The 13,301-nt window shown below is 39.7% G+C and overlaps 1 protein-coding gene across 1 annotated transcript in view; it reads right to left on the reverse strand.

The window, feature by feature from the left end:
* The window catches only part of RFTN2 (raftlin family member 2), a 66,250-nt gene that overhangs the window by 52,176 nt on the left and 773 nt on the right, over window positions 1-13,301 (reverse strand). The gene's annotated exons all lie outside the window — the stretch shown is intronic.

Genomic DNA, 13,301 nt, shown 5'->3' on the forward strand with positions numbered 1-13,301 from the left:
GGGTCTTCATTGCTGCACGATGGGCTTTCTCTAGTTGTGGTGAGCAGGGGCTACTCTTCGTTGCAGTGCACAGGTTTCTCATTGCGGTGGCTTCTCTTGCTGTGGAGCACGGGCTCTAGGTGTGTGGGCTTCAGTAGTTGCAGCATGTGGGCTCAGTAGTTGTGGCATGCAGGCTCTAGGGCACGCGGGCTCAGTAGTTGTGGCTCGCGGGCTTAGTTGCTCCGCAGCATGTGGGATCTTCCCGGACCAGGGATTGAACCCACGTCCCCTGCATTGGCAGGCGGATTCTTAACCACTGCGCCACCAAGGAAGTCCCTGTCAAGTGCTTTCTTATTTCTAATTACATTTCAAAAACATCGTGTTTTAAGTTTCTCTGGGAAACTAAAAATATGGTTTCTTATGGCACTTATATAAATACTTGAGTAAAGAAATTGAAAAAGTAAAGGCAACCAGAAGTTCTTCTTAATAAGTAAAAATTCTAAATACACAGGAAATTTAAACGCAAAATTGATATGCAGTTGGAACATTCCTTTGAAGCAGGGCAAATCTGTAGAAACTATAGAATAGTACAATCTGTGTAGTTTTTAGTAAAAGGAAAAGGGTGTGTTATATGGGAAAATGAATGTTCTAGCAGTATTAATTTTAAAAACAACTTCATTTTCTGTGACAATATTTCTCATTTTCTGGAAAACAACCAAGACTTAATATCTAGAAATGGAGCTGCAGTTTGGCTATCTCTTGAATAACAAAACATATGAAATGAACTCCAGGTAGGGGCAGTGCTGGCTGTTGGCCTTCTGTCAGTGTGGTCAGTGCTGTCCAGCAAATAGCTGCTGTTAATTGCCCAAACACAGGAAGTAGGTTAAGAAGCAGACAAGGAAGAAGGGTCAGAGGAAATCCCTACCTCCTCTTACATTAATATCCACGTGATGGAACAGAAATCCACCACTTGGATTCACGTGGGTTCATGCCAACTTCTCAAGTGAAAATAAAGCACTCAAAGAAAAGTTATATAAACCAGCATGAATCCATTTACTCAAATTTTCATCCTCTTTTGGATTTAAACTAATCTACAATATATTTTCATAATTATGAATAGGAATAAAAACAAAGAGACTGATCCTGGGTTTGGAAGAAACAGCTGGATTTCATTGCAAAATGACCCAGTTCTGCACGGTTGTGTGGCAATCACTCCGTGATTCATTTGGTCTTACTTTTTTAGTATTTTAACTATCAACCCTGATTTCCAAACAAAGGAACTAAAAAACTATAAACTAGAATAAACTGTTAAGACTAAGGAATGAAACATAGCCTAAACTTATTTTTAGAACTATATACTAATCCTACAAAAATTTAAAGAAAATTTCCATCTTTTATTGAATCTCATTGCTTATTGTAGAAAATGGAAATGCTTAGCATGATACAAAAGAACCTTCATAGTCTGGCCTCTGTCTACTTATTCAGCTTTCACTCTTGTCATCCTTTTTCTTGTACATCTCGCTTTGGCAGGACTGAACCACAGGAGTTCCTGAGCCTGGCACACTGTTTCATGTTGCCAGAACTTCGTTTCCTTTCCTGCTCCCCAAGTTGAGTTAATCATTCCTTCCTCTGTGCTGTGCATTCTACTAGTTCCCTTATCAATCTGTATTAATAGATACTTGTTTATGTGTTTGTCTCTGCTGTTAGACTGAGAATTCCTTAAGGGCATAAAACCAGAATCACTTACCATAAGTAGAAAATTACATAAGAATAAATACAACAAAAAGAAAATACTTATCAAATTCTAGCTGGATACTGTTATCTGCCAAGGACTGAGCCACAGCCCCGCTCTCTCTTTGTTGAAAGGGAGAATTAGCCATTAGAGAGGTGTTAAAGACATAGTAACTCCAAACTGATTGGAAGGCTTAAAAAGAACTGAAAAGGGCACAGCTTTCTGACTATGAGATTCAATGTTATTAGTTCTGTGTTTGTGTGTACAACTTAAAAGCATCTCAGGTCTAGTGCTAAGTCTTTTGGTAGAGGCTTGGAACCCCTACTGGGATAGAAGTAGCAAGGACACAGTGATGGCAGCAAGGGGTACAGATGACATCAGAGGGAATAAAATGAATTATAAAACTAGATAAAAGAACTGTAAAAACTTTACAGCCTGAGGTCTCTTAAAGGACTTTCTACACTTCATTGGTCCGATTGATAGTGATAATGAAATCATTCCCTCCGTTCTGTTCTATTGTTTCTTTGTTGTAAAACAAAGGTAGAATTTTGTAACACGTTAAATAGAATCACAAGAAGATAGTTATAACAGAAGGACACTGGTGCTTAAAGACGTTCCTGTTCAGGTAGAGAATGTATTTCTAAGGAACACCTTGTTCTCTGGTGATGTCAGAGAAATTTTGTGTCAGTGGAACAAATCCAGCTTTTCTAGTCTAATCTACATCCTCTTGCACTCTCAATAAAGTAAGGTTATTGTCTTGAGTTCAATGCAAAAGAAATGTTAATGCCTGAAACACACAAAGACACACACACACAGAAGTTTTGAGAGGAATTACAAACTGAGAAATCCAGGAAAGTTACAAAGGGAGAAAAAAAATTGTACATCAGTACTAATAAGCATATCTTACACATAAGTTTTTGTAAAGATCATGTCATTTTGGGCTCAGTGCTTTACATTAATTATTCAACTGTCTCAAATGAGCATGTTCTTCTATTGGAGGTCTGTGTCTTTCGATAAATAGCACTCGGCATAGACATGACAATTATGATAAGTGCTTGAAAAATACTTGTTAAAGGACCAAATGAATGAAAAATTGGTTGTAACATTAACATATTCAGTGAACAGAGCTCCAGGGTGCTCATGGAGCAGTAGTTTAGAAAATAGACTCTAGGGGGAATTCCCTGGTGGTCCAGTGGTTAGGACTCCTTGCTTTCACTGCTGAGGGCCGGGGTTCAATCCCCGGTCGGGGAACTAAGATCCCACAAGCCAAAAAAAAAAAAAAAGACCTTCGGACCAGAATGCCTGGATGCAAATCCCAGTTCTGCCACTTACTAGCCTGGCAAGGTACTTCGCACCCAAGTGCCTCAGTTTCCTCATCTTCAAGGTAAGAATAATAATAGAGTCTACTCTATAGGGTCGTTAGGATTAAATAAATTTATATGTGCTCCTAGAAAGTATCTGGCATGTAGCATGTGCTATACAACTATTGGTTGCTTTGTTAAAGTCCTCCCCTGTGGAATGAGAGGCAGCACACTATTCTAAGAGCATTAGGATCTGGAAGCAAATCACCTGGGCTCAACTCATGCCATTTACTAGATCTGGAACAAGTTAATTTGCCTTTCTGAGACAGGGACAAACAATGGTATTAACTTCATAGAGATGCTTTGATAGTAATTGTAAAGCATGAGCCCAGGACCTGGTACAAAGTAAACACTCAAATATCAGTGATGTGCCTGTCTGTTGGTGGCCCAGCTTAGAAAGACAGTTTCGAATGAAGTTGCCCTCAGAGATGTCATTTTTGGTTTAAAAAAATCTCCAGGAAGATCATTGTAGAGATCTGGATTTATTCCAAAAGCCCAGCCTGGCTCCGCATCTGTAGAATTCTGTATCAGAGGCCCCTAACTCATGCTCTAGATCTCAGGTCCCTAACTCACCCTATAGATTAGGTGTCCCCCTCCCCCGCCCCCACTAACTCACTCCAAATAACAGTCCCTAACTCACGCTGATCTGCTCCATTGAGCCCCAGACTCAAATGTCCAAAGGTATCAGCCTGATAAAACAAGGAAAGGGGCTGTGCTGAAGGAGGGACCTGGGGAAGACTTAATACCTCATCCAAGAGTGCAGCAGCCCTGGTCCAGTGCTGCCATGTGGTCATGTGGGCCCAGTGTTGCTGGATCTTCTATTTTTTTAAGAAAACCCCCAAATCCAGATTCTTATGTAATATCTCCCAACTTTAAAAAGTGACAGTTAATTCAAATATCTTAACACTATACACACCAAGCGAGACCTGTCTAAAGGCTGAATATGGCGCATGTCTTGTTGGTTTGCAGCTTCTCCTCTGGGTCGCCCCAGGGATTCTGCAGACCCCAGAGCCTGCCCAGGTCCAGGCCAGGCCACCCAGACCATCTTAGACAGTGTTCAGCATCCTAGGACACAGAAAGTGATCCAAATCTTCCTCATTAGTGGGGACAGGAGGATGATGGTGATAGGAGGGCTGGGGTTCATTCTGTTGACAAATTGTCCTTCTTATCCTACATTGTGATTTATTTTAAACATGCCAGTGTCATTCAAGAAAGGTAAACCTAGGAGCAAGGAAAGGTGAAATAAATCTGGGAATTTTGTTGAGAACTTCCCTTCAGGTAATCCCCTCGATTCTTAATAATGTTTTAAATTGTGCTGAAAAGAGACTGGCAGCCTGATTCAGCTTAGAGAGGTGAGGAAGGGGCAAGCTGTGCACGCAGAGTGAGGCATTTTCATCAGCGCTCACCAGAGTGAATAATTATGTCTCCACGATAGGCTTGGTGTTTGAAGCCAAGCCTTTGATTTGATGTCCTTACACTGGGGCAGTAATATCAGAGACTCTATTACTTTTTAAACACAGGAAATTAGGGGGGAGGTGTGGTTGTTTTGGCTAGAACTGAACAGCACAGGCAGTTAGCAGCAGCTGCAAGCCATCTTGCTCTTCTTAGCTCCCCAGCCGCTGAGAGTTCCTTGGGAGAAGGAACAAATGGTGTTGTTGACAGCGTTAATGGGTGGGGTTGGTTGCCGTTCAATCAATGCTACACGATTTGTATAAGCTTTATTACACCTTACAAGGCTATTGTGAAGAACTGGTGAAGGAAAGTATTTTGCAGCTGCTTTGAAAACTATATACATGCAGAGTGGACTTTTCTGATTAAAACTGAAATGTGCTGAAGGTTAAGCAAGTCTATCATTTATCCTCATAGTTTCCAAAATAAAATATCAGTAGAGTTTTTTATGGTCCTTTGCTTAAAAGCTTCATAGACAAATATCAAATTTTAAAAATAGAGGGCTTCCCTGGTGGCGCAGTGGTTGAGAATCCGCCTGCCAATGCAGGGGACGCGGGTTCAAGCCCTGGTTCGGGAAGATCCCACATGCCACAGAGTGGCTAGGTCCGTGCGCCACAGCTGCTGAACCTGCACTCTAGAGCCTGCAAGCCACAACTACTGAGTCTGCAAGCCACGGCTGCTGAAGCCCGCACTCCTAGAGCCCGTGCTCTACAAGAGAGGCCACCGCAATGAGAAGCCCGCGCACCACAGCGGGGAGTAGCCCCTGCTCCCCGCAACTGGAGAGGGCCTGCGCGCAGCAACGAAGACCGAACACAGCCAAAAATAAATAAACAAATAAATTTATAAAAAAAAAAAATAGAAAAAGTCACATTCTAGTAAAAAGCTAAGAACTTACTCAATGCCAAAAGGTTTGCTCTGATGATGTAACTCTATGAAAACAGTCCAAGACATGTATATGTTCTTTCCACCAATTTACTTCTGAAGATTGGTATGTATTTTTGAAATATTTATGAAACATTGTTTCCTCAGATAAAAGCACGATGTACAAACACTGGCAAGCAATTTTACCATATTTTCAAAAGGGAACAGACTGTCAAACTCCATATTATATCTAGCAATTATAATAAAAAATAATAAGTAACATATACCAAGTACATATTTTGCGCCAGGCACTAGGCAAAGTGCTTTACATGCCTAACCTTAATTAGCCCTTACAAAAACTCCACAAGGCAGATATTATCATTATTCTCAGATGAGGAAACTCAGGAAGAGAGAGATTTGATAACTTGCCCAAATTGTTAGTGAACGGTAAGGCTGTAATTGAACCAGACAGAATGACTCCAGAGCCAGTACATCCGAGCACCGACAGGAAAGTAAAGCTTCATTGATTTGCATCACTGTTAATTCAGAATTTGTGAAAATTCAGACATGAGCTGAGCTAAAGCTTTTGACTACTATAAATTGTTAATCAATCTAATGTACAGATATTAAAAGGAGTATCTGGTTTACTCTACTTATCAAAATGTTTTAAGTTACTTAGAAAGATAAACTACTATATAAATAACGTCCAAATTACATAACATTTTATGTTTTCAATAAAGGTGCCATCTTTGTAGTCACTCATTAATATATTTAATTGAAGTAATACAACTGTGGTTTTGAAATGCACTCAAACTCCAAGGGACGACAGAGCTCATTATTACAGGCAGATATGCGAAAGATCGCATTATGACCATTAAAACTCCTGCAGCCTTGTGTTTCACCGCTGCCTCCTGCATGTGCTGCACTCTGCGTGTTCGGTTTTACTTGTAGTTCCCAGACAAACCATGAGATTTTCTCTCATTTCTGAGTCTGTACAGCTTGTCTTTCAGCCTTGTTTGCCTTACCCACACTTCCTTACTCAGCCTTTTTTTTTAACCTTTAAAAACATCTTGTGTGGGGGTAGAAATGTAACATACAAACGGGGTGCACAAAACATACTTAAAACTGCCAGCATTTGGTAACCACCATCCATTCAAAAAGCAGAAAATGGCGGGCACGCCAGAAGCCTCCCTTCCTGCCCGTTTCAATCACAATCCCCCTCTCCTGCTCTGTGCTACCTTGACTTTTATTTTTTTTACCTTGACTTTTGTGGTCCTCAGTCCTTGCTCTTTTTAGTTTACTATGCAAGAATGCAAGCAAACACTATAGTTCAGTTTTGCCAATTTTGGGAGCTTTATATAAATGGAATCATACAGTATTTTGTGTCTATTTTCTTTCACTGAACATTAAGGTCGTGAGATTAATCTTGGGCAGCTTGTGTAGTTGTAGTTTGTTCATTTTCATTGCAGTATAGTAGAGGACAGCAAAGTACTGCCTACGGCCTGTTTTGTTGCATATGGTATGTTGGCACTACACTGGCCGAGGTGAGTAGTTGTGACAGAGACCACACGGCTCACAAAGCCTAAAATATTTACTATCCGGCCCCTTTCAGGATAAGTTGGCTCACTTCTGCGGTATACTGTTGCATTGTATGAGTTTACCACAATTTATTTTTCCAGTCTCTTGTTCGTGGATTTCTGAGTTGTTCACACTTTTGGGGTTATTACAAATAGCACTTCTATCAACATTCTTGTATGTGCTGCATGGTGCATGCGTGTGCACGCTTCCACTGGGTATATGTATCTTCACTAACTAGGTAATGACAAAGCATTTTTTGTTTTTTCAAAATGGTTGTACCAATTTACCAACACCTGGTATTAGCAGTCTTTTGACATTTTAGCCATTTTGGATGATTTGTAGTGGTTTCTCACTGTGGTTTTAACATGAATTTTTCCTGATTACTAATGAGGTTGAGCACGGTTTCATATGTCTATTGACCATTTAGATTTCCTGTTTCATCAGCCACCTGTCCAAGTTCCTTGTCCATTTTTCTATTGGGTTGTCTTTTCCTTTTTTGATTTTCAGTTGTATTTTGTATATTCTGGATATAAATCTTTGTCTAAGCCTCACTCATTCTTTAGATCAGATGAGGTGGCACTTCTTTTAAGGAGTCTTTCTGGATCCCACCAATCAGGTGGAGGTGCTCTTCTTTCTGCTTCTATAACTCTCAGACTTCTAGCAAAGCTTGTATCACAGCATAGAATGTATGCACTGTAAACAGATGATTATTCATCAGGGCTCCTCAGCAGGATGCTCACTAGGATGCAGGTTCACAGAAGTCAAGGACTAGACTTTATTCCTCACTCTGAGCTCAGTAGGTGCTCAGTAAGTGTTAGTTCAAAGAATAAATAGATGAATTGGGAGACTGGGATTGACATATATATGCTACTGACACTATGTATAAGATAGATAACTAATGAGAACCTACTGTATAGCACAGGAAACTCTACTCAATGCTCTGTGCTGACCTAAATGGGAAGGAAATCCAAAAAAAGAGGGGATATATGTATACGTGTAGCTGATTCACTTTGCTGTACAGTAGAAAATAACACAACATTGTAAAGCAACTATACTCCAATAAGAATTTAAAAAAAAGAATAAATGTCCACCCAGATATAAGAAAAAATCCCAATATAACGTAGATTGCCAGTAGAAATGTATTTTCTCCCAACATCAATATTTATTTAAGTGGGTCAACTGTTTGCTATTTTCAGAGATTCCCTACTCCCCCAGGTCAGAATGGGATCTTTCTTTCCCCCAACAGTCTGAAATTGTGAAGTTTTATTATTTGCCACAGCTACTGAGCCTGTGCTCTAGAGCCCGAGAGCCACAACTACTGAGCCCATGTGCCACAACTACTGAAGTCTGCTTGCCTAGAGCCCATGCTCTAGAGAAGCCACTGCAATGAGAAGCCCGCGCACCACAACGAAGAGTAGCCCCCGCTCGCCGCAACTAGAGAAAGCCCGCATGCAGCAACGAAGACCCAACACAGCCAAAAATAAATAAATAAAATAAATAAATAAATAAAAAATAAAGGAAAGTCCTTATGCAGTTTTTTTACCTGGTAGGAATTTGGGCTAGGCACCATGACAGAGATTATGTTGATGCTTGAGTAAATTTAGTCATCTTTATTATAAATTTCTTTTTATATAGCACTTTACATTTGAAAATCTTTTGACTGCTTGAGGAAATACTCAAGAACTTACTAGATTCAGACAGACATAGAAAATTTAGCTGGACTGACCTTCTTTCCTTCCTTCCCTCGTTTCTGATACTTTATTCATCTCTTGTTGATTTTTAAATGCATTCTCTTCAGTGCTGCATCTTCATTATTCTTGAAAGTTCTCTAGTATTTAAGATTACTGACCATTTCTTGCTTTTTGAAACCCTCCCTTTCCTTGCGTTCTCTGGTGCTATACAGTCGCAATTGTCTTCATTCTATTTCATTTTTGTTGAGTTGTCCTAAATATGGCTAAATATGCCTGATGATTCAGCCCAAGACACTTATGCTCTGCCCATATTCTCCTCTTTAAGACTTTATCTACTTCAATTCCTCCTGGAAGTCATCATCTCTGCCATGCACCTGTAACTCTCTCTGCCAGGATGTTCCACAGCCACCTCACATGCAACATGCCTGGAATGGAATTGCTGTTTCACCAACTGACTCCCTGTGGGACGCCCCCCATACTGTAAGAGGCATCATTATTTCCACAGTTACTCAGGCTCAGAACAGGGAAGTCATCTTGGATTCCTCATTCTTTCTGTCCCTTCATATCCAGCCAGCCACAGGCTAAGTCCCTCCTTGGTAATGTCTCTTACTTGTGCCCCCTACATCCTGTCCTTACTGCAAGTCCTCATCGTCATTAGCTTTGACCACTACAAGCAGTCTTCCAACTTTTCTCCTCACTTGCATCTCTCCCCACTGCAATCTCACATTAATCTTCTAAAAATACTTCTCTGTATCTATCAGTTACTTGTTCAAAAGCCTTTACAGCTATTTATTCCCCATAGAATCAAGGAATCACTCCTTGATTCCTTGATTCCACTCCAAGTCAGAGCATTCTATACTCCATTTGTTTCCAACCTCATTTTCTGCTTTTCTCCTTTAAACACCCCCTTAGCTCACTTCTTTCTTTTTTAAATTAATTAATTAATTAATTGATTTTTGGCTGAGTTGGATCTTTGTTGCTGCACGCGGGCTTTCTCTAGCTGCGGCGAGCGGGGGCTACTTTTCATTGCAGTGCATGGGCTTCTCATTGCGGTGGCTTCTCTTGTTGCAGAGCACGGGCTCTAGGTGGGCTTCAGTAGTTGTGGCACACGGGCTCAGTAGTTGTGGCTCGCGGGCTCTAGAGCGCAGGCTCGGTAGTTGTGGCACACGGGCTTAGCTGCTCCACAGCATGTGGGATCTTCCCGGACCAGGAATTGAACCTGTGTCCCCTGCATTCGCAGGCGGATCCTTAACCACTGCACCACCAGGGACGCCCCCTCACTTCTCCATTCAATAGCCCTTGAAAGTACCTCAAACTCTTAATCTTTTTCTGATTACATAAACCCTATTTTTTCCTTCAGGTTCAGTTAAAGTCCTAATTTGAATTCCAACTTATCCTATTCAAAATTGATTTTTCCTTTTCCTGATACCTCCTGTATCTCGTATTGCAATTTTTCATTCATTACTTCAACACAACTTATTGGCCACTGGTCATGTGCCAAACACTGTGCAAAACACAGCAGTGCAAATGTGGATGTGGCATAGTTCTTGACCTTGAGGAGTTCATGAGCTTGTCCAGTTTGACCAATTAGAATATAAAATATTGGAGGGCAGAAACTATGTATTATTCCTTTTTGTGTTTTCACTACTTATCAGCATCTTCTACAGAATCCATACATCAATGTATTTATTACTGTAACAGTGATGGTAAAAGACAATGAGAGTTTCTTGTTCTCATAATAAGAAAGCAAGCTAGGGGCCAGGAAAATTTTACTCAATGCGTTATACATGATTCTATTAGAAAGTCAAATAAGGAAGTTACCATCTGTCCTTCCGTTGGGTTTTTAATACTGTAGAAATTTCTTTTTAACCATAAAGCTATACATGCTCTAAAAATCCTTAAGGCCATGGTTATTCAGATTGTTTTCTGGGATTGCACAAGAAGGTAAACCAACCCTTCTGGATCATTTGCAGAGTTAATTTAACTTTTCACCAAGAAACTCTATAATGTACTCATATATATACTGACACACTCTCATACATACACATGTATAGATTACTATACAATAATCCAGAAAATTTATCACAAAAATTGTGCTGAAATCTCACTAGTGCGGTTAGTAGATCTGGCATAAAGCCAGGAGGGATAATAGTTAACTTTTATTAAATGCTTACTAAATGCCAGGTACCTTTTCAAGGAGATTATTTTGTATAATCTTCTTTAATCCTTAAAATAACTCTATTATGCAAGCACCATCAGAACCCCCATTTTATAGATGAGGAAACTGAGATACAGCAAAGTTTATAAACTTGCCAAGTTAGTGAGTGAAAGAGCCTAGATTCAGAACCCAGGAACTTCACTCCAGAGCCTTATGCGCTTAATGATTAGGCTATTATTTCTCCCATAGAGATATATAAGTAATGGCTCAAAGTACCCACCCCCAAAAAGAAAAAAGTGTGGGAAAGGCACACACACACACACACGCACACAGAGAATGGAACTAAATGGAAAATCAATAAATTGTTCAAGATAACTATAGCCACCATAACACAGGGCACTGGAAATTTCAAAGGGTCTCCTCTTGCCCCACTGGGACTTGACTCTCTGTCCCATGTCCTCTGTTTGGAAAAACAGAGGAAAACAAGGTAAGAGACAGGCTCTTCATGAGCACACACAGCTGTCACTAGACCAGTTTGTTTCCTGAAAGGTTGCTCACTGCACGTGGCCTCTGAGAGGCAAGAGATGCCACTATTTAGTAGTCCTCACAGCAACCCCAGGTCAGAATGGCCAGGACTAAACGAAGAAGGCTGGCATGTTTTAACCCCCATGTGACTCACTTCTCTATACACTGGAGGAATAGGTGGGCGTCAGAGACAACAGAGGAGAGGAAGGTGGTTTGTGGAGCTGGGCTGATACAGAGTCTTGGCTTCTGAGGCAGAGGCAAAGGCAAATGCAAAGACAGAAACAAAACAAAACAAAAAACATGTGGAAGAATTGTAGAGAAAAGGGACACCAGGAGACTGGGCCCCTGGACCAAATAGGAACCAGGTGCAACTTTAAAATACGTGCCTGCTTACTGAGTTAACATTTGTAAACTATGCCCATACTTAACACTTTATAGTGTAATACTCTATTACCTCCTCCAAACACCTAGAGTGGAAGGTAGAAATTTTACTCCTTTCACAGAGAGAAGGGCTTCTGATAATAATAAAACCAAAATGACTTCTGAAGAAAGTTGTAGATCTTTCTGATTCAAGGATGGCTGCATTTATACAAATTTGTTTGAGATTGCTAACATTGTTGGGAGGAAATAAATCAAAAAAAAAAAATTCAAGCTACTTTAAAACCTATGGGGGTTGTGCAGCAAATCTTAAAGCACAGATCAAAATGGCTCTGGCCTAAACTTTATGAATAGACAAGGTTTTGAGGTTAAGGAAAATATGTGTTTGCATCCTGTGGATTTACAAAAACTCGTCCTAAAAGATAATTGACAAGGACAATCAATGGAGAAAACATAGGACCACATCACAAATATTTTCTCAAATGACGGGTTTTGAAAAAGTATAGAAAAAATTCATTTGAGTGGTTACTTCTCTGATTATCACCATTATCTTAATCTGCTTTTAACTTTAATAATTAAAAAGAAAATTAAGAATATTGACATTTTCCCCTTTGGTAGCCTTAGCCTTAGGTAAAAATGGAAATGTAAATATGTTAAAAGTATATGTACAGACTTTGTGCATGTCTCTGGAAGGGAGTTTGCTTGTTGGCTAGCTCAGTTTTTGACAAAGAAAAATGGGCTGCTCTTGCTTCTTGCACAAAGATGCACTGTTCACAGAGCAAACCAAAAAATGGAGAATTTGTGTTTAAGTTGAAAAGAAATTAATATCCAACATGATAATCTACTTAGCATAAATTTTCTATTAACTGATAAAACGTGCGGCTTATTAGAATTAAAAGCATAACTTTGTAATAAGAACTTAAAATACTGATATGTGGAAATTCTAACAGCAAGCAGGACACTCAATTTCATTTTTAATACCCTGTAATTCAAGATATATTTCTGCTTTTTAAAAACTCAGTTTTATCAATGCGATTGTACAGTAAAGTTTCCAAAAGAAGTGAGGTAAAGTATTTGTGAAGTTGAGCTGCCTCTGTCCCTTGCACAGGGCTGCCATCTGGGCTTGTTTATTTGTGTTTCCAACTTTCTAGAACAGGGAGTTTCTCTGTTAGGGACAGGGCAAGCAAAGGAAGTATCTTACAGAAGACTATCTTTTTTTCTGTATTTTCAAACTTCAAGTTTAGTTTGGTCAAAAATGTCAAATGACTAGCACAATCACAACATTAACACAGTTGGAAACCTCAGAATTGTCTTAGCAAATACTCTTCCACATGATGCAAGTAATATTTCCTACATGCTACCTTCTTGTGCCTTTCAGATCTTTTTCAAAACACAAACTGTCATTAAGGCTAGAGCTATTTGGCTGGAAAGCGAACATTTTTCACGCGTCCTTCTACAAATAAGCATTTGATTTAAAAATGAAAGGATTATTTCCAAGCAGTTTTTCTAATTTTATAAAGTACATATGAGCCAAGTTTACAAAAACCAAACAGAACAAAAATCTTTCAGAGTGTAATTAAGAAACAAAG

The sequence above is a fragment of the Balaenoptera musculus genome, chromosome 7, assembly GCF_009873245.2.
Source record: "Balaenoptera musculus isolate JJ_BM4_2016_0621 chromosome 7, mBalMus1.pri.v3, whole genome shotgun sequence".
NCBI classification, from domain to species: domain Eukaryota; kingdom Metazoa; phylum Chordata; class Mammalia; order Artiodactyla; family Balaenopteridae; genus Balaenoptera; species Balaenoptera musculus.